This window comes from Zosterops lateralis, assembly GCF_965231275.1.
Source record: "Zosterops lateralis genome assembly, chromosome: 9".
Taxonomy (NCBI): domain Eukaryota; kingdom Metazoa; phylum Chordata; class Aves; order Passeriformes; family Zosteropidae; genus Zosterops; species Zosterops lateralis.
In genome coordinates this window covers 15,681,233-15,702,625 of record NC_139769.1, presented here as the reverse complement: position 1 = coordinate 15,702,625, position 21,393 = coordinate 15,681,233, and the positions used below count along the sequence as shown (strand labels likewise).

At 37.2% G+C, this 21,393-nt stretch overlaps 1 long non-coding RNA gene across 1 annotated transcript in view; it reads left to right on the top strand.

Moving 5' to 3' along the window:
• Positions 1-10,373, top strand: part of LOC310912999 — an 11,504-nt gene extending 1,131 nt beyond the window's left edge. The window contains exons 2-3 of the long non-coding RNA XR_014590757.1: positions 7,712-7,747; positions 9,672-10,373. This is a non-coding gene — a long non-coding RNA (uncharacterized lncRNA). The remainder of the gene's footprint in view (positions 1-7,711; positions 7,748-9,671) is intronic.
• Positions 10,374-21,393: the final 11,020 nt, after the last annotated feature.

Sequence of the window (21,393 nt, the reverse complement as noted above, 5' to 3'; positions counted from 1 at the left end):
ATTTTAAGTGTGCTTATACCTCCACTGTTGAACACCAAACAAACTTGTAGAAGGTTTATGAACATATGCACACAGTTAGTGTCACATTAAGAAAAAAAATTAAGATAATTCTACAGTACCAATGCACATTTTACTGAACTTATAGTTTCACTGACTTCTGCATAAGTAGCTCTTTGATACAGTTAACAATCTTTCACATATGCAAATTTATGTCTGGACTTAGTCCACATGAAGCCAGTGGCTTCATTTCTGTGCTCTGTGGCCAGGCAGTTACAGGCTCAGAGAAAAACTTCACTGGCTGATTGTCTAAAAGTCACTATTTTAGAAAGGCTGTTTTCCAGTGAAGTCTGTGGTAGCACAGCTTCAGTGTCAGTGGCAGGAATTAATGTTATTTTAGTGGTCCCATGTCAGCAGCCATGAAATGGCTTGTGGGGCACAGTGTGTACAAACATGAGGGGGGGGTGGGGTGGGGAAAGAAAGACTTTTATGCAATAATTTCTCATTTTGACCATGATAGAATGATTCCAAATGTTTAAACTTTATTTGAACTGGTTTTGAGATGCTGAAGGATATAAAGAAATAATCAGACATGACGGGATTACTGTGATTTATTGACATAATATACTTGTCAGCAGGTATCTGGTCCATGGCTGCAGCCCATCCCCTTGCCTGGTCCAATTGCAAAGGAGAAGAATCAATGTGCTTGCATGTCTAGTTTACAAGATGTGGTCAGAGGGAAACACAGATTGTGCCCCAGAGAAAATTCATAGATACATGAGTGGGTGTAAACAAAGTTAATGAAGCTTTGAGATTCTCTCTAAAACAGGCAGCTGGCTTTCGTTCATGCTTAACCTAAGCCTGCCTGTTGAGTGTAGCCTAGAGCATATTATTACCCCTGTCAAGACAAGGCCTGTAATCTTTTTTTTTTTTTTTTTTTTTTTTTTGTATTCCAAATGTTATCTACACAGCTTGGAAAGACACAGTCCTAGATACTTTGATGGAAGTGTAGTGGCATATGAATCTGAAGAGAAACTGGTTTGGTAAAACCATATTAGCTTAGCTAAAGCTCTGATACTTGATAATTCTTCCTTTGGAGTCTGGAAAGCACAAGGCAGTACTGGACAGCTGTAGCTCTGCATGTAAGTGCTGTGACAGTGAATTAGTGGGCAAGAGGGAACATTCCAAATGAGTCCCAAAATAGAAGGTAGTTAAGTACGTAAGCCCGAGAATTTAGTGTTCTATGGAATCCTGAGTTCAGCCTGTGCCTTAAAATATCTGAATGCAATTTCTTCAGCCATTAGACTATTAGCTCATCTGTGCAGTCAATTAGCAAGCTAGAAAAGCAAAATGAATGAAATGGATGTCAGTACTACTGGCTAAGGCCCTTAATAGTTTCTTTTTTTCAGATTGTGTTATTAAAGTCTTTTTCACAAAGACCTTGAGAAGTGAGACATTCAGTGTTCCTGGTACACAAAACACACCTTGTGAACCCTTAAGCACAGTACAGAACTCTCTAGGTAAATGTTCAAGATACTGTAAGCAAAATCCAAGGTATTTTTAAGAATAGTTCTAACTAGTCCAATATATCACCTAAGAAAGAGCTTACTTTTACTTAATGATGCATATAGAAATGAGGATTGGTATGTGAAGAGCACCAGATAGGTGCTAACTGCATTGTTGTACTTAGTATTGGCAAAACTGTACCAGGAAAAAAAAAAGTAATTTCTTACTTAGGCTTCTGGTTAATCTTTCTTGTTGAAATTAGTGATCAGTAGGTCTTAGAGGGACAATGTAGAGATGTGCCTAGGTATGGGCAAAATGAAACTCTTGGAATGAAGAAATTGGTTATGATTCTACATATGCTCTTAATAGATGGGGGGACAGAGCAATACTAGGCCAACTCACCACCTTTTTCAGCCCAGAACAACCTCTAAGAGTTAGAGACCTTGTCAATGGGGTGGGATAAAGGTTGATTTGATTTTGCAAGTAATATTGATACCTGTTAAAGGAAATCCTTGTCTCATAAAGCAGGAATGCCAAAATTCACACTTCAAGTCTACTTTGGGGTAGAATTTAAGTTCTTTCACTTAGGAATAAAGACAACTAATTATATAAAAGAAATGAAGCCCCTGCAGTAGTAAAAAAAACCCCAAAAAACAACACCCCAAACCACTGGCCACCACCACAACAGATTTTCAATAATGTAACCATTAATTGTCCCTGACTTCTAGACAAAGCAATGTTTTGCAGCTCTTGCATAGTTGACCCTCTAAGTTGGATCCTTTAAAAACCTTACAAAATTCTGGAATTATGAGGCACAGAAAAATGAGATGGAGAATGTATACATCTTTGTCTTCTTTATTTGTTTACTTCAGCATGATGGTGCTAAAAAAATAATATATTAATGGTGAATAGTACTTTCCGTCTTCCTGTTTTGCTTTGCAAATAATTGTGGGAATAGGAGAAATCTTTGCTTTGTAAAACTTCCAATACTACATCTTCCAATAGATTTAGGAATAAGTATGTCTAGGTCAGGTTAAAACTTGAAACAAAGAAAAATAAATTGTATAATAATCTTTCTTAGACCAACAGCTTGCTGGTGTTTATTAAAGAAAATACCATAAAGGAAAAAATAAAAAAAATGAAAAAAAAACCCCAAAAGCGTGGATAATTTTCTTTTTTTTTTTTGAAAACTCTCTTCTTTCATACCACTTATTAGGAGTTCATTACCTGTCTTTCACTCAGATTTCTCAGAGGGAATTCCACATCAGAAAAGGCTCCTGGGAGCATGAGAGCTCTCTGAGGCTCTCACTGATGTACCAGTAGCAGTGAAGGGGATGAGTTTATGGCATGTCATAAACAGAAAACTAAAATGACTACGTAAGTTTATTTAGCCACCACTGTTGTGATGCTTGCAGATTTCATGTATACTTAAACTATTCCTTTATTACTCTTTTAATTACACAACTAATCTTACAACTTCTATGTGGATTACTGTGATGTAATCATAACACTCCTAGCAATTGCTGCACACTTTCTACTTAAAATTTGTCTTCTATGTTTACATACTATTACCCAGGGCTAAGTGTAGGCAGATGTTATGAGGTGTGGAGTGCAACAAACTTTATCTTACTATCTGTTTTATTAATTCTGGACCCTGGGAAGACTTGCAGTCAGTGAGAAAAGAGTGCTCCAGGGGAAGGAGGTTAATTCCTGTTCATTATGGCCTCCTGTTGTTCTTTTCCATCCTTTTCTTATGAGGAAAAGTCTGCCTTATGCCAGTTAATATCAGTGGTACCTTGAGGAGAGGAAAGCCCTACCTATGCAGAACCAGCTATTAAGATCAGAACTCATTTCTCCAGAGGAAATCAACTTGGGTTATTTGAAGTAATAACAAAATGCATTATGTCTTTACATTAATTCTCTGAGCCCAGAAATGTATCAACATTTTTGATCTCTACCAATGCAAAGTCCCAGTGATTCCAATTAATCTTGATTGTAGGATCCAGCTTATTATACTTGGTGTTGTTTCTGCAAATGAACTGCCCAGACGGACTCTGGTGCTTTCAGTGAATCCAGTGAAGTGAGTAGGGCCTGCTGCAGCACTGGAAACATCAAGACCTTATTTTCCAACCATGTAGGTAAGAGATCAGTCCAAGCAAGGTAGCTATACCTCTGGATAGTTCCTGGTCTCATTGCTTTATTTGTGTAAATTGCAAGCACATTACTTCAAATGATGACTAGGGGAGAATATCTTTGTTACAAAAAACAAGGCAAGATGGCAAATATGTCATCCTGTTACAAAGAAGGCTGATTTTCTGAAGGAATGTAGACATCTGGCTGTGACCTAAGGTTGCTATGAACAAACATCAGAAAATTCAGGCTCAGGAGATAATTGAAGGACTTTCTTGTGCAGCAGTAAGGTGTGCAACTTCCTATGATTCTAGGAAAATCAAGTTCCTCCAAAAAGCTTTTCAAATATAAAACAAAGAGTTTTACAACTTCAGCTGAAATTCCAGTCTACATGTGGAGGAAAGGAAAATGTATTGCAAAGGATGAGTCAGGCATGGCTTACCCAGAGAAATCCTTGCAAAAGAGATCTGTGCATGAAAGGCTGCAGGGATGTCTCTTGCACGCTTGACCTACCTATGGGCAGTCTGTTGCTTCCAGAAGTACTAAACTGCTGATTTGCTAGCAGCTCACAGCAGGCTGTACAGAAGTCACAAGATTGTGTTCATTCTCCTATGCATCATCCTATGGACAGACTTGTTTCACCTTGTGTTGAGGAATTTGATGTGTGTGACTTTTGAACTTCAGGTTGTCCTCAACCAATTTTAGCTTGCTGTTTTGAAATCTGCAGCAAAGTCTGACAAAACCAGGAAGTAAGTCCTTTGTATGACGTGTCTGTTGATACAGCATCTATACATCAGTGTTTTCTTAGCTCTAATATGTTTGTGGACACTTAAATATGTCGAATGGTCCTGAAACAGACTTCATCAGACACTCAGTCTTAGATGGTAATGATTTCAGGTCATGATTAACTTGATGGCTGGTTTTTTTCTCCATGTCTTTATCTCTTCTCAGAGACAGTAGCCTGCATATGTAACTCTGTCAGGGATTGAAGTCCTAAGTAGTTATTAACTTGTACTTAGTAGGCAATGTCTCTGAATAAAAAGGGTAGATCTATCTTCATCTAATGAACACTTAGAGCAGCAAGAGTTACCTGGCAGGTTTGTAGCTGGCTCTAATTGCATTCTTCTTGCACTGCTGGGACTGACATCCCCGGGAGAGAAGAGAACTTAAAAACTTTCCCAGAAAATGACAATTGCATCAAACAATATAAAGAAGAAAAAGATTCAAAAAAGTTCTGATACAAAATATGTTAGTACTTCCCCCTCACTCTTCCTTAATTCTCTCACCTCACAGTTTTTTTTATTTTTAGCAAACTTGCCATCATGTAATTTAGTGCAACTTTACATTGCTTTTATTTATGTTCTGCTGCTTTTGAACCCTGTGGTTTAGAGATGGCTTGTTACAGTGTATTCCCCTTAATTAAGTGTTATTTAAGCATAAGGGGAAGTACGACTAGTATCTCTCTCTCCCTTCTTTTTCCTTCTTTTTTTTCTTCTTTTTTTTCCTTCTTCTTTCATCTTTCTCCCCCATCCCAGGAGAGGGATGGTCATAACACGAGTGAGCAGGGAAGTTAATCACACCTATCACATTTGGGATATACTTTTAAAATTAGCTGTAATTTCCACATATTTCAGGTTCTTCAAAGGCTTTTTCTCTTGTGTGAATGAATCTGCTGGCATTTTCGTGTTTTCTGAAAAAAAAATACAATTTAGAAAGGCTTAGGTGAGATTTCCGTCCTGAAGCTTAGTTGCAAATTTACTGGTGGAGTGACTCTTCTGACTGGAAAGTGAAGTGATTAGGCATCTGAGGGATTAAATAAATTCTTGTGCTTCTCTTAATTTGCTTAGATACCTAGATGCCAATGATATTTTAAAGTGAAAAGTGTTTTCTTGTAAGGACTTAATGTCTTGGGTTTTATGTTCTAGGGCAAACACTGAAGGTCTCAAGGACTAAGCTGAATCAGTTTGGGTTAAGTTGCGTGAAATGGATTCACTGAAATCCCACAGTGTCAGTCTGGCCTCGGCTTTGAATTGTTTATTGTCATCACATAATGAAATCTCAAACACTTTCAAGTTGATTTGTCTAGCAGGTAGTTTGCAGTTACTGAACTTTTTTGTTCTTTATAAGAAAAATGAGGCTAGAAGCCACTGAAAAACGTGGGGAAAAACATCTTGAAGCCTTGATCTGTTTTCTGTAGCCACCCTGTGAAGGAGCAGTCAGCCAGAGGCAATTGCTGAGGGGGAGTTAATGGAGGAGAGGTCTGAAGGATACTGGTTTGATATTTGTAATGTGATAATGTGGGTGTTCTTTATGTTCATTTATGTCTTTTCTTGCTGCAGTGTTAACATGTTAGCTTTAATGAAGGCAGCTTTTACACAAGTGCCAGAAATGTCTCCAGCTAATGCAGCATGTTCTCATTCTTGGCTTGTTCTTTGCTTTCTTCTCTTGCCTGCATACACCCTTCTTCCCCCCGAAGTAGTGCAGTGATGAAGCAAGGCATAAAAATGAAATGTAATAATCTCAAAACAAAATAATGTTTATCCTCCTCCTGTCCTATATGCTTTCTCTTCATTCTGAGGCCCATCTAGTAAGCCATGGAATTGCAATGTCCTTAATGACTATTTGATTGAGATAAGAGAGTTTAGATTAATTGAACCTGTGCTAAATGTGGTCCTGATAATGATGGGCATGATGGGGATATATCACTGATATGTCTTTAGAATCTTTAGAACCATGGCTGAATTCTGTAAGAGGGAAATGCACAATTACCTTAATAGTTGCATGAACAGCCTAATGTTTGGGTTTTGTTTATCATGATAGATAACAGTAACAATTGTTGGAAGAAAGCACCACATCTAGACATTAAAAGCATGGACTTTCACCATGGACCTAAGCACAACAGTAAATCCAGTTGCTATTTGCACTTGCTGTGCAGGTAGAGATTGATTAAACATTAGAAAAGTGCAATAATATGAAGGATATTAAAATGTATACTGTATTATGATGTTTGCAGACTTTAGATGCAGCAGACAGTATAACTTGTTTTCATGATGCTTAGATTACCATATTTATCAATCAGAAATATGAATATTTCATAAGTATGGTATAAGAGAAGTCTTTTAAAAGAAAAAGGTGAAGCAGAGGCCAGTTGGGGATTGCTGCTCACAGGCTGTCCTTAACTGTTTATTGCTTCCCCTTTTCCCAGCAAATCCAGTATTTAAGAGGGATTGTAAGACCCATGTAATCATTGAGGATTTACTTTCTTGGTGCCTCAGAGCTGCATTCAGCAACACCACCATTGTTTTGTTTTTAAACATACATATCACCTTCAGGAGGTACAGATAGATGTCGTCGTGTGGTATTTTGGACAGTAACAATTGTAAATTAATTATTAGAAATACAGGTAGACATAGGTTCAAATTTTGGTCTTTCACTAACAGAAAGGCACTGTAGTTCTACAGCCATCTTAGATACAACTAATGTAAATTGGGACTCAAGCTAATGAGGTCAAGTCTCTTTTCCTTTTGTGTCAGTACAAAATATTCTTAATTCTTGGTTTGATACTAAAATATAGAAGAATTCTAAATATATAGTAGTTAGGCTAAGGTTCAGGGTAGGATAGAATAATCTCAGCTGGCTGGTGAATAGAGAGCATAGTATTCTGACAAACTGTTTAATATTTCTTAATGCTTAATGTTTCTGAAGATTAGGGAGTGTAGATTGGTGGATTAACAGTTTAACAGAAGTGGTTTAGAATTGCAGTTTACCTTACACTGTTTCCAGTCTTTGCTTCAATACAAGCAAAATATAGAACCGTTAGTGTTTATTCATATGCAGCTTTCCTTTTACTTGCATAATATGCAAGGACACAGTACTTCCAAGTATCCTTAGCATAAAAAGAAAAAAAAATAAATCAGTAATGGGAAAGGTGAAAGAATCTTTTTTAATGAAATCTTAATATTAAATTGCTCCATCTAGTGGCTGTCTTCTAAAACTGACATTTTTTTGTAGTGATTCTTATCCTTTAGTAATGATTATGCCTCTTAAGAATTTATGATTGAATTCTTCTTTTACATAGGAAGCTCTCTACCAAGGGAACTGCACATGTCACAAGGTACAAATTTTGATTTTCCTTCCGGGTTCTTCAGAGGATTTTTACCATTTGCTTCAATGGAAGCAAGCCTTATGTGTCTAAGTGTCTCAACTGCTTTTGAGAACTTGGTTTTAGTGACTTACTGTCTTTGGTTCGGGTTCTTCTTGGGCCTGGGAGGGAAAATAGAGAAGCTGGATTGCATAAATAGTGCAATAAGGATGAGGTCTCTGATTCTTTGTCAAAGAGTTAAAATACACAGTGAATCATGTTCTGAGTCCGGCATAGTGAGATGCATCTTGAGTCCTAACATGAGAGAAATATCAGTTGCAGATTGTTTCATCCAAATGCCTAAACTGGCAATGATGCTGTACTTTTCATAATAATAATAATAATAATGAATAATTGATTGAATTGAATAATGTCAATATGCTTTGTTAGCAATTGGAATTCTTGTGCCAATCAAGGTGAAAACCCCTGTGTTTCCCAGCTGTATGAAAATAGGGAAAAAAATCGAAAGAAAAATGTTCAAGAAGAGATTTAATCCAGACATCTCTGATGCTTTCTTTCTTTGAAAACCTTGAAAAGACAAAAAAGCCCCAAAAAACCAACTTAAAATGAGGGAGCTCTTGAGGAGACCTGCATATTTCTTGCTGCCCACTGCTGCAACCCCTTGTGCAGCTTCTTTAAAGGGAACAGAGGTGCTTAAGAAGGCAAAATCATAGAACAATCAATCCCTTTCAGAGTGATTGTTTGGTATTGATTTTCAGTTTCTGAATGGAGACCCAAACTGTGCAACCAGCAGCTGAAGTCCTGCAGAACACAAAAAACATTCAAAAATGAAAAGCGAGAAAAAGAGCTCACTGAAATAGTCTAAATCCAAATTTAAATGTTAGATTTTTGAAAAAGGAAGTTGTCTGTTCTTGAAAATGAAGCGCTTTGGACTTGCTTACTCCTCTGTTCTTTAATTTTGTCATTCATTTTTCAGTTTTGGTTAATCTGCTTCCTTTAATTTCCTGGTAGAATAATTCTCTCCTCATTTCATGTCTAAGGACTCCTTTAATATTAAGAAACTGCTCTATAAGACTAGAAGAGTTGCACTGTATTCCAAGACTGTTGTTGTTTTTGTTATTCACCTGAATAATGGAACATGGACCTTTTAGTGCACTTTTCCAGACTTCCTCTTCTCAATTAGCCTGGTCACTTAAAATTGCAGATTGCTATTCCTATCTTCCTTTCCCAGGCCACTAAATATCACAATTGTGTAACTTCCCTACATGCTAAGTAATGTTTCCTTGCAGCATGCATTTTAACCTCAGCTGTTGTACTTTTGGCTTAACTTGCAAAGTCTGAAACACAAGGTAGCACATCCTGATAAGAGTGCATGAAGAAGTAATTAATTGTTGGGAAATGGAATGGTGCTTTATAGTAAAACAGTAGAAATTTCCTTTGAATTAATGAAAAATACATATATGAAATCTTTCTTGTTTCCTGAGGCAGATACATTGTCAGAGTATGCCTTATGATGATTTGTACTGGTTCAGTTCTGCTCCTCTCTGAGGTTGCATTTTTGTATCTTTGTAATGATTTTGATATTGGAAAACCCCTTTACCATTTTACTTCTCATCCCATTGAAAATGCCTTGTTTTTGTAATGAAACATGATTGTTTCAAGCCTGAGCCAAACAGCAGCAGTCCCAGGAAACAGTCAGCATGTGCACTGAGGGAGACAGCACTTGATGTATACTCCTCTATTTTTTTTCAAGATGTGCTCATCAGCACCTGTCTGTTACTCACACACAGTGTAAATAAATATTTGGCATTGACCACTTTTCTCTTTAGGCTTCATCTTTGCTTCTATAATACTTCCTTGGTTTCTAGCAGAGTATGTATTTTTTAAAATGTTATGGGTTGATACAAAAATGGTGAGCATGTTTGTCTTTTTGCAGGTTACTGAGAGTACCAATGCTGATCCATCTGATCTGAGCCTTTTCTCTGAACAACGTCCATAGGACAGTTCAGGACCTGCAGAGTTGCTGGGTTTTCTTGGCATTATCCTGGACTTGAAGACTTTGATTTTCTCCCAGATTTCTGAAAATTTTGGTCTCGTGTACCTTCTTCATTAGACCAATGCCAGAAAGTTTTAATTCTGTCAATCTGTCCTGTGGCTTTTTGCATTTTACATTGTTTACTGTATCAGGTTGCTTATTTCATAAGCTTAATGCTGGATTGTGTGACTTAATTGGGCAAATAACTATTATTCTCTTTCATAAAAAATTGATTCTAGATCTTCAAGCATCGCTAACCTCTTTCATTTTGGATTGTAATAAAATCTAATCTTACTGATTATTCAAGCCTTTTTGATCATATAGATGTTATCTCCCTGAAATAAATAAATACCACGTTTTTTTTCATTTTTTTGTTTGTTTGTTTTCAGTACAGTCTTACCATTGATGATTTTTCTAGTTCAGTCAAGTTTAACTCCTTCTTAAACTTTTCTTCATATGATTCTCATTGAGTATCATATTCTAACTTCTGTGGTGTTTCCCTGGTTGGCCTTCTCTTAGCTAATTGAAAAGAACTGATTTGCACATCCCCCTCTAATCAAAAACAGTGTCTGTTTTAGTGGTGTGTGTAGTTTCCTTTCCTCTGAAAAGGAAAACCAGCATTTGACTTCTTGTCTTTACATGTTTTCATGCTGACAGATAAAAAAGCATTTTACTCATTGTTCTAGTCAGGTTTGTTTTGGTTTGGGCTTTTAACCTCTGGTACCATGTGGTCTTCACAAATAGTTTCAGTCCTAATATTTTACCTAATCTGAAATTATTTTAATTACGTCTCTTCCATGAACTGCAGAATGGATAATGGACTATTTTGGTGCTGTTTTCTAGATTTACTGCTACCAAAGCAGAAGTCCATGTTGAGAGGCATTTTTTCAGTCCATCAAACTCTCCATGTCTGCATTCATGTTTCTGTGAAATTGTGAATCAAAGCTTTAGAAGAGGAACATCTGAGGCAGAATTAGGCATTCTTATTCTGGACAGATGGCATCATGTGGTGTTTCATTAGCATACCTAAGAATCCTTCTGTAGAAATCCTGAATGTCTCTGCTCTGATATAAAGACATCCAGTAAAAAGGACCACTTTAGTACAGAGCAGAAAAGTGACACTGTGCTTGGCTTCTGCCAAGACTTCTGACACTTCCTGTGTTTATTGTTAATGTGAATTCCCACTGTTTAATTAAACATGGCTGCTCATAGCATCCTATTTTCTTTAGCAGATTCCAGTCACAGCAGTTATTGTCAGACTTGACAGACTGGCAGCTGGAGATATGAACCAGGCATAGCAGGGAAAAATTTAGGTGTTCAAGGACTTCTCTCTTTTTAGATCCTCCTTCTCCTTCTCCTCCTCCTCCTCCTCCTTCTCCTCCTCCTCTTCCTCCTCCTCCCCCTTCCCCTTCCCTTTCTCCTGAATTTTGTCCTGTTATCCTCCCAGACTAGAATTGTGAGGTTTAAGTTTTCCCTCCTTTCCCGTGAGTAAAAAATGGGTTACAAAATGCAAGGTGGTTTGCAACAGAAAAAATAAGGGATTGCAATGGAGGCAAACATTCCCTAGAAGCACCATTTTTCAGTCTACTTGCTGGGTTTAGCATGAGATTTGTGTGTTGGAGTGTAGAACTGGACATTGTAGAAAGCTCTAACAGAAAGACAGGATGTCCTTCTGAAGCACATAGGTCTTACTTAGTAACTGTTTTCTGGAAAAAGTCTATATATTGTGCCCACAACAAGCAAGACTAAGAATTCAGCCTCTGATTAAAGGCCCCAAAAAAGTCCTTGTGGGAATTGAGTTGAGATATATGTGCAGATGCAGCTGCTATATGTATCAGAATGTCTTGTGCAAAGCAAAGTTAAGAGTTGGTAGTTACTGTATTTGAGCAAATAAGGAGTCTGGAAGGCCGATGCATCTGGATCATGGGATTTTGTATCTGTTAAGAGGTAACAAGCCTGTGTTACATTACAAAACCATAGGGGGATGCAGTGTCCCACAAGGCTATAGGAAATGCACCTGACTTATTGAGAAACAGAAACAACACCTGTGGCTTTCTAGTGATGAGATTGTTTCCTAAAGTTGATAGGATGTTTTGCTAAGAAGGAAGGATAGATAATGTTGAACTTCATTTGAAATTTGCCTCCTTTAAACATAATGTTATGTCATGTTCATATGCTGTAAGACATTAATCACATACTTCTCCTGCAAATAGGTCTGCATTGTGAATTTCCTGTGCACCATTACATTTATTGTTTGCTGCTTCTAGGGCTGTTAGAAATGCTTTCCAGTTACAGACCTAATTCTACAGCTCACCCACCTTGTCACCATGTAACTTCCCATCCTCACAAGGTTGCATATCTGATCTTATGACTATTTTCTTCCACACAAGAGGAGACTTTGAAATGACCTAAAACAATTGCTGTACTGTGTGTGGCAGTTATGAAGGAACACTTGGGTTGTGGTGCTCAAAATAGCAGGGTCTGCCACCATGAGGATATGAAAAATTGTGGATTATCAGCCTCTGAAAAGATATATCATCCTTTTCTAACTTAGTAAAAGCTTGAAGACTTGGCAAAAATAACTGGGTATTAGTTTACTGAAAAGAAATTTGTCAGGGCTGACAGGGGAAGCTAAGAAAATCACCAGCAAATGTGTTAAGCTTTGGTTTGAAGCAACCAAAGAATAGCTCTCCTCATTACTTGTGTTAAGTCTCTGTGGTCACTTGGAGAAGAATAATGAGACAAATAACAATCCAAATGGATCCGTCATATCATCAGTGTAATCTTGACTGGTTTCACTCCTTGATTGGATAGCTAATTAATTAGGGGGTTGTATACTTTTGTAATTTCTCTTTCATTTAGTTCAGAAAGTGCAGTAGGGAATCACTGCTTTTCAGAAAGATTTAACAACAGCATACAGGCAAAGGAGACTGCACTGCAGCAGGCAAATAGTGACTGTGGTCTTACCACTGCAGAATCCTGTTTGAATTGAGTAAATCCAGTTTATTGGACTGAGTATACACAGATTATCTGATTACTTTATGTATAGGAATGCTAATGTTGTTGAGGCCTGTCTCTATGTGCATGTGCTTTAAAAATGGAACTATTTTATGGTATTCTTGTGTGGTCTGCCAATTATTTGTTATTTTATCCAATAAGTCATCTTTGAAGATAGGGTTGCAGATAACTTTTCTGTTTGTTCTGGGATTCTCAGATGCCTAAAGGTAGAATATTGTAAGTCAAAGTATGGATTCCTAAATAAAAAAGGACTTCAGTTGTAATGCATCTTTTGCTGATTATAATCAATGAACTGTTGCCCCACAGAAAGTCAATAGGAAATAACCTGTTTATCTACTTGAGGAAGTTCAGGAGCAGCTCATTAGCATCACGTAAGTAAAACAGAATCAGGTTTGTATTTCAAAAAAAGTTCATTTGTAGAAGACAATTGAAATAACAGGAGTGATGGTTTTTTGTTTCACCATTGGGAAAGAGATTAAAAAGATAATACTTCTGTCCTTATAGTGAGTCCCCTGAACGCCACTAATTTAAATTCAAAAATGCCAAACTTTTGGGATTAATTAGAAACTTTGCCTAGAGCATGTTAATAGCTCTCCAATGAGGGAACAATCTTCCTTTCTCTACAGGGCAGTTCACCTTGTCCAGATTTTGGGGTTTTTTAACCATTATTGTGAAGACACACATGAATACACAAGATGTCATCTGCTTTGTATTTTTCATACCTCTCTGTTTTTAACGGGAAGTTGGAGCCCTCACTCTTTCTTGTGTTGGTTTGATGTTGTTTTTGTAAGTGTAACAAACTTCCTTAATCAGTAAAGCAGAAAAATGGATGGAACCTGCTTTCCAGAACTATTTCTAGAGGGAGTGGAAAGCACTCAGTGGAAGCTTTGTTAATTTAAACTGTTGAGTTGGCAATCTTGGCCATTCTCTTCCCCACTAGGATGGGGAAAACAAGCTTTTCCCTCTCTAGCCACACATTGTGTCACTGATGACTGAATGGGTAAGATGCAAGGATAAAGGACGTAGGTGAATTACTATTCTCATTTAATCTTCTTTTAACTATTGAAATTTCAGGAATAGCGCCAGTTAGATAAATTTTAACTGTAGTCTTGGCATTCATATGAACTAAATGTCACAACTGAACCAAATTTTGTATAATGACTTTCCTACAAGGATTCTAATTCTACTGGTTTGACTTGGTCAGAAGCTGCTGTATAAAGACCCCTTAAGAACTGTAGGATCAACGTTTAGTATTTGGCTCAGTTCAGTAATTGTTTTCTTTTATGCGACTTTTTAGAGTCCTCTGACAAGGAAGGAATGAACAGCTTATCTTATCAAGATTTATAGTCAATAGCTTCTGTAGTCTTGTGAAGAAGACATCTGCTGTGCAAATAGCAAGGTTAAAGTGATTGCACATGAAGTAAATACAAACTTCAGCTAGTATTTCATCCTGAAAACCATTTTGAACAATACTTAGATAACTTCATGTAATGAAAGCCCTTTCATAATCTTGACCCATATACAATTTTGTCAAATCCAAGGTCAGATAGAATTTAAAAAATAAGCTTTATTTGAACTTCTGTAACCATGATTTCACAACTGTAAGCATGCTCTTTAATAAAAAAGCAAGCACTAGTATTGTGTAGTGGGTTTTTAAAAAAATTCTAGTATAAGTCTCAGAGTTTGATCAGTTGTAATAGAAAAGAAACTATTATCTATTTGTTTAGGAAATATCTTCTAAACCATTGCAGCAGCAGACAAAAGGAGTTCATTTCAAATTGATTAATGCGCTATAAGTACCTGGAATTGCTTCGTCTAGTCACTTCGTTGCTTTCTCATCTCTCTGAAAAATCAAATGAAGCATCTGAAGATACCTGATTGATGCAGTCAGCTTTGTACTGATATTACAGTGCATTTCAGGAAATGTTCAAAAGTGGGGTAATAATTTTCAATCTATTTTCAAGCGTGCTGCAGTAAAGTTTTTCTGTCAGATTATACAAAGTCCATTTCCCAAAGAACTGTGGATTTTTGTGTTGTGCATTTTACATATGGCCTGGTGCTTTTACATATGGACCTTTATAAATATGAATGAGAAAATTATGTGTTGGTCATATTGCCTACTGTTGCAGTATGCCGAGGTGCATTTTTTTCTCCATAACCTGTACTGTCTCTTTTTCTTGTATACAAGCTTTAATTATTTTATTTTCTTAGAAGCCATGTGGTTTGGCTTATTGGTTTATTTTCTCAGAAGCCACTTGGTTTCATTTCATAAGCTATGTACAAATTTTCCAAATCTTGCTGAAGAATGTTTCAGGACCAAATCCGGTCATTCATTGGTAAGAATGTTAAAGTACAGGAAACTGTAACAAAGAAGATTATTTTCTTCCTAAATATAGAATTTAGACAAGATAGTATTACTAATTCCTATATTTGTTTTTCTCAGCTTGCAAGGAATGCCTGAATTACCTTAAATTATCAATTCTGCAAAGTCTTAGACATGGATGTGAAGTAGCCAAAAGAAGTTCATGCACCTAAAGCTTCCTGAGGCTGTATAAAAATCTTACCGTTGATTTGGTTTCTTTATGAAAGCATTCAGTGAAAGAAAACATAATCTTTAGTATCCATAAGTTGCATATGCAAACTCTGCAGGAGATCTTGAGCTGCAATAAAGGTGGAAATACAGAAAAATGGTAAAATTCCCTCAGGAACCCCCTCCAGTTCACAGCAGAATGGCTGGCTGCCCGCCATGCTGTCACTGGCTGCTGGCCAGCACCAGTACTCTGTGACCCATTCTGACACAGCTCATAGGGGCTGGAGGATGAGTTAATGCTGATTCTAGTACCAATAATGAATCAAAGTTTAAATGTGGATTCTCTTCCACAGTGGTGTGAGAAAGTTCATTGCTCTGAGAAGAAACCAGGAATGAGAAACATTCTCTTAGATTTAGCGTAGCTGAATGAGAGGTGTCTTTTTCTTCTGATCACCCCCATAAATAACATTGCTGGTGTCTTTTCTTACAACAGCATGAGAAAAGAAATAACTGATTTTATTAGCATATTGCCATGATTTCTATAGCATATCTTTTATGTGTTCTCTGAAAGCTGCCTGATATATAGTTTTCAGTGTTGTTCTGTCTTAGTCTAAAATACTGGAATAAAAATGTAATATAATGATTCAGGATGAAAAATAGCAGAACACATTTAAGCCTGTACTTAACTTTCATTGACTGTAATGAGGTTAAAAAAAGACTTGTAAATTCTAGTATGCTTAGGTATTCTTGTGTAGAAATACTTAGGAAAGATTATTTAAAGATATTAATTCTCAAAAATGGAATCCTGGCACTTAAAAATTTATTGAACACATTTTGTAAAAAGTATTCTGTCTTTCGAGAGCAAAGCAATTCTGGCTTGAAAATCTGGAAGTGGAGCACAACCATGATGAAATTAGTCTCTAGATAATTTTGATATAAACTTTAAATAGGGTCCCCTAATGGTAATGATTTACCAAAATTATTTCTTTTAAGTAGCTGAAGCAATAACACAAGTGATTATTCTTTTGCAGTATAAATTGTGTTCAATTCTGTCTCTATTTGCTTGCTTATTGCTGCAGTGAAGGAGGCAAAACAGTTGCATAATCAAGTCTTTATTGTATTGGTGTAATTTGCATGTTTTCTTTATTGTTTCAGAACCATCACAAATTATTATGAAGCACTTATTTTCATGCTGGATGGATGATTGAAACTGTTGAGTGAATTCTGCTGTATTTTGGGGATTGTGTGATAAGGAAATATCCAAAGACACTCTAGTTTGTTATACAACTAAGTATACTTTTCTCTCTTTTAACCTTTAGCATATGTAGCCTGATTCTTTTTGCTGAGGTCATTTTGTGCCACAGAAGTTATCAATAGCTCTGTATCCTGAACACCTTCCTTCCTAGAATGTTACTTGTACAAAATTGTACTTGTATGAACAGGGCCATTGTTTTCAACTGGACCATGTTTACAGGGATATGCTCTCTGTAAACTCGGCCTAGTGAGGCCAACTGCAATGTAAATGGAAAATTCTTTTTGTGAATTCCCTGCAAGTCTGAACTAGGCATACAGTGGTATTAATTAGGCTCCCCCATGCTGTTTGAAAATTTACTCTTCAAAAAGAAAGGCATAATCAATAAAAAAGGTTGTTTGGTGGTGGTGGTGGTGGTTTGTGTTTTTTTTTTTTGGTTTTTTTTTTTTTTTTTTTTTTTTTTTTTTAGATGTGGAGGAATGTCCATGGTTTGCTTAATAAAGTTGTTACTGACAAGAGCGACTTTGGTCTAATCCTGTTTAATCCTGTTCTGAGGCTTGGTTATCAAAGGCTGTTCCACTGCCCTGTGCTAATCACAAATCAGTTTATAGCCCTGTGTGTTTTGTAGTTCAGTGCCCCACAACTCCTTCATTTCAAGTACACCATTCCTGTTTTCTGTGTGTGGCTAAATATTTTAAGCAAAGTTCTGAAATAGTTCCAAAATACTATAGTTTCAAAAAAAATTCTGCCTCCATTTTTAGGCTATTTTCTTATGGATTGTAACAAAAGACAGTAATTTTCAGTGTTCAGGTGTTTGCAATTCTTTACTCAATCTAATTTCAATCATTTATAGAATGCCACAGTTTAGCTAAGGCATTTTTTTAATGTAATAGTGTATGGCACTGTTTTTCTTCCAGTTCTCTGAATATGTTCCTGTTTCTAGGTTAAGGACAATTCATTCCATCTAAAACTGTCTTCTTTTTTCTTTTTTAATTAGGCCTAGAGATGTTTTGCATGACATTGGAGTACTTCTTCCCCATTCTATTTTTGCTTTGCAAAGTAACATGCTGGGTCCGTGATTGTATTTTGTAGTGCTTGCCTTTGGTTGGCACTGTGTCAACACAAAGCTTTAAAAAGAATAAAATACTGACTTTGGGGAACAGAAAGGCTGAAGGATTGGCTGTATGTCTCTTTAATTTTAAAATTATAACAATAGTCTCATGTGCAGTTTATATTAGCACCTCTATCAGCACTGAGCCACCTTCTCCTAGACAGTACATCTTCCAGACTTCCTGAGTACATGAAACACTTCCCTTAAGAAAGCAATTTCCCTGCAGAATCAGTGAGCTTTGCCACCTCCTTGTCCTTGAAATGTCCTGTGCTTCTGGCCCTTTAATTTAATGTGAAGCATTCCTGGACTCAGGCAGCAAAGAGGCATTATGGCAGAGGCAAATCAGTATTATGAGAAACATGTAAAGAGCCACACAGCCTGCAGAATTCTGGACAGCATAAAGGGGAGACACTTAAAGACAGCTTTCTCAAAGTCATCTCATTAGCCTGGGAACCAGGGCTAAGAGATAAGGGAATTCTTGATCAGAGACTGGAACTTGCTTCTTGTGTTTATTGGAAGGTTGCTTTTCTAAAGGTTGTACAGTGTATTTTCAAGGGATCTGATAGCTAAGCTGTAGTAACCTGAGCTGTTTTGAGTTTCTATCATTACTGCTTGCAGACTGTGAACTAAATCCCAAATGGTAGTTCCATAAAACAGTAACTAGGAATAGCTGAAGGTAACCAGAATTTATAGTAAGTTTGTATTCTGGAATCCTTGTATTAGTAATACTCTGAAATCAAATTGTTTTCACACAGGTAGTGAAACCAGGACTGGGTAGGGAATCCCATTTTTCCCAAAAGCTTTTCTCCCTTGACTGTTTTAACATTAAACACAAAGTTGTTAGAGGCTTGAGCCTCAGCTCCTGGGTAACAATACTTTCCCCTTCAAAACTATGTTTTGGAACTAATAATTGAGATCGCTATATAAGGATAGGAAGTATAATTTTGTGAGATTCCTTAAATAACTGGAAAAAGCTTTTGTTCTTGAAAGAGGAAGTGTGTAGGTATGCAGGGTGGGAGGGAGAGGGAAGGGTGCATAATAGTTCCCACTGTTGTACAGACTATGCAGCAACAGAGCTATCAGCAAAGTGGAAAATAAGAATCAGCTTTGCTTCTAAGGAAAACAACTCCCAGGAGGAAGCAAAAGTCCATATGTAATACCATAACTGCTGATGTGCTGTTACTTCCCACAGCACAATGAAAGTTCAGCTCATTTTGTTTCTTAAAGTGGTATCCATGAAATTACAGACGTGCTCATATACAGAGTTTAGCACAGGGCATCTATTAATATAATGAGTCATCACCTGCAATGTGTATTTTCCTGTTATTCATCTGCAGAGGGGGAGATAACAGCAGAAGAAATCTCATGCAATATGGACTGAAAGGGCATTACAGCATTTTCTTAACCAGACCTCCTGCCTCAACACAGTCAGCTAAGCCTGTGACATGCCAGGGCATCATCAGTGTAGAGGAGGTCACAGTTTCCGAAGAAAAATTTTAGCCTTCAGTGTCTAGATACCCTTATTGATTACCTTATTTGTTAGTTCAAAGCTTTGAGATCTGTGTCCTTTATTTAAACCAGTAAAAAGGTGATGGTGCTCATGTATTGGCTGCATTGAAGAAACAGGAATAAATGTTGGTGAGCCTGGTGGATGGACATGGGATGAAACTTCTCTGACTTCAAGGAAATTCATGCAGCAAAGTGGAGGTGGTGGTGTCCTGGAGCCACGTGTGACCAGGGAAGCTAAGCTTTAATTGATACAAAGCCTTTGCCCCCATAAATACCCCAAATGTAGTATTTCAAAATAGTTGCATTGGTAAGTATTTGAGGTTATAGTTACGTTGCTGCTGTCACCTGGAGGAAGTAGGAAAGCTGGGGTGACATGAGGTATGTTCTCTGCTTTATACCAGTAGGAGTTTTGTGTACATGAACTTACACTGGCAAAATTGTTGCTGCTGTAATCTGTTCTGTGCATTATGGCTTAACTGTGTCGGTATAATGCACATCCCTGTTACATTCACAGTAGAGATCTTTGGGGTATCCCTGCATTAGAGTGCCTATAGTAGAGCTATAGAACAAGCAAATGGCAGGCACATTTCTCTATGAGACACTAATTCTTATTTACTCGTGTTGCTACAGCTTTACAGTGGAGTCAGGCCCTTGCATACAGAGTAAAGGAGAAATTTAAAATCCTGCAATATCTGGGTTTTGCATTTACAGCTCTCACTGGGAGGCTGCTGTCCCGGCTGCTGGGAACAGGTTGATGTCCGAAGTGCAGCCATGGAAAATATGTTAGTTGAACGCCCCCTAGCTGAAACAAATTTCAGAACATGGCTAAGGCAAAGGTTTCCTGGGGATTTCAATGTACAGCTGGGGAAATTCCACGTTCAGGCTTCTTTGTTTGTTGGTTTCAGGTCAGCCAAGCAATTACTCTAAGGATGGATACATTTCAGTTCATATACTGTTCATTTTAGAGAAGTGTCTTGCATTAAAAAAGCAATCTTCATTTTTTGTTCCTCTTAATTAAGTTGGTACAAATTTGGACACATGAGGCTGTGCTTGCAAAACTCATCTGAAAACTAGATTGGCATAGATTGGTTCCTATTTTAGAGCCAAATTAAGCAGTCCTACAAATACAAGTGTCATAGAGCTCTGCGCTTTCTCTGGTGTCATATATTGCACAGATACTTCTCAAAGCAAGAGACCTCTGCCTTTTCCATTAGTAAATTTACTGAACTTTGAATAAGCCAAGAGCTTTGGTTTTATCTTCATTGAAGTGGATATTTTAATATAAGGAAAGAAAAGAAGGAAAATCTTTCTGTGTAGTTAAGACTTTGGTTTTATCCTATTATATACACAGGATGTATATATTCTATTATATACACAGGAGGGAGGGCATTGATTCTACCTCTTCCCTGATCAGATTGCTCAGCATAGATCAGTCCACAGGAATTTCTCAGAGTCTGCCAGCACTGTATACATTCAGGACAAGTTTTGATGTACCCAGTTAATGAAAGATTTCTATTGCCTATATTCCCTCTTTCTTTCCTCTCTCTCTCCGTAAGTCTCATTTTTAATGTCATGTTAGAGGGAAATACATGGCCAGTGTAAAATCCCCAAAGCTACACAAAGTTAAGTATCTCAGGTGATATCCTTCACTGCTACTTGATTTTGGACAGGCTCTGTTCTGAGAGTTTCTTTAACCATTAGAAGAGTGTCACTTAGCTAGGAAGTGGGTGATAGGCTTGTTAAAATGATCATACAGCCCTTCCTTTGCAATGCTGACATCACTGCTTACCCACAGAATAGGGTTTTTGATGCTGAAGTAGTAGTGTACCAGTAGATTAGCCTGGTAGTTGCAAAAATCAGGCTATTGAAGATTAGAGACTTCATTTCCTGACATTATCAAATGAGGTTTTGTTTTACTGTTTTCTGTGCATGTAAGAGTGCATGAAAAGGTGGACTGTCACCACAAGCTATTTATATATTATTTTTCCTCAAGCAGAGTGTACAGAGCTGAACAGAAGTAATTGATGATACACTACAGCAAATGCTGTCTTCAGGTTTACAACAAGCATAATGGAAGTATATTCGGTATGTCTCAAATGCTAAGCAACAGCAGTTGTGAGAAAAAAACCTGAAAAGGTTCAGTACTTCCATGCCCTCCAATTAGTGCTGAGCAAAACCTGGTCTCCCTTGTATTTCAAAAAGT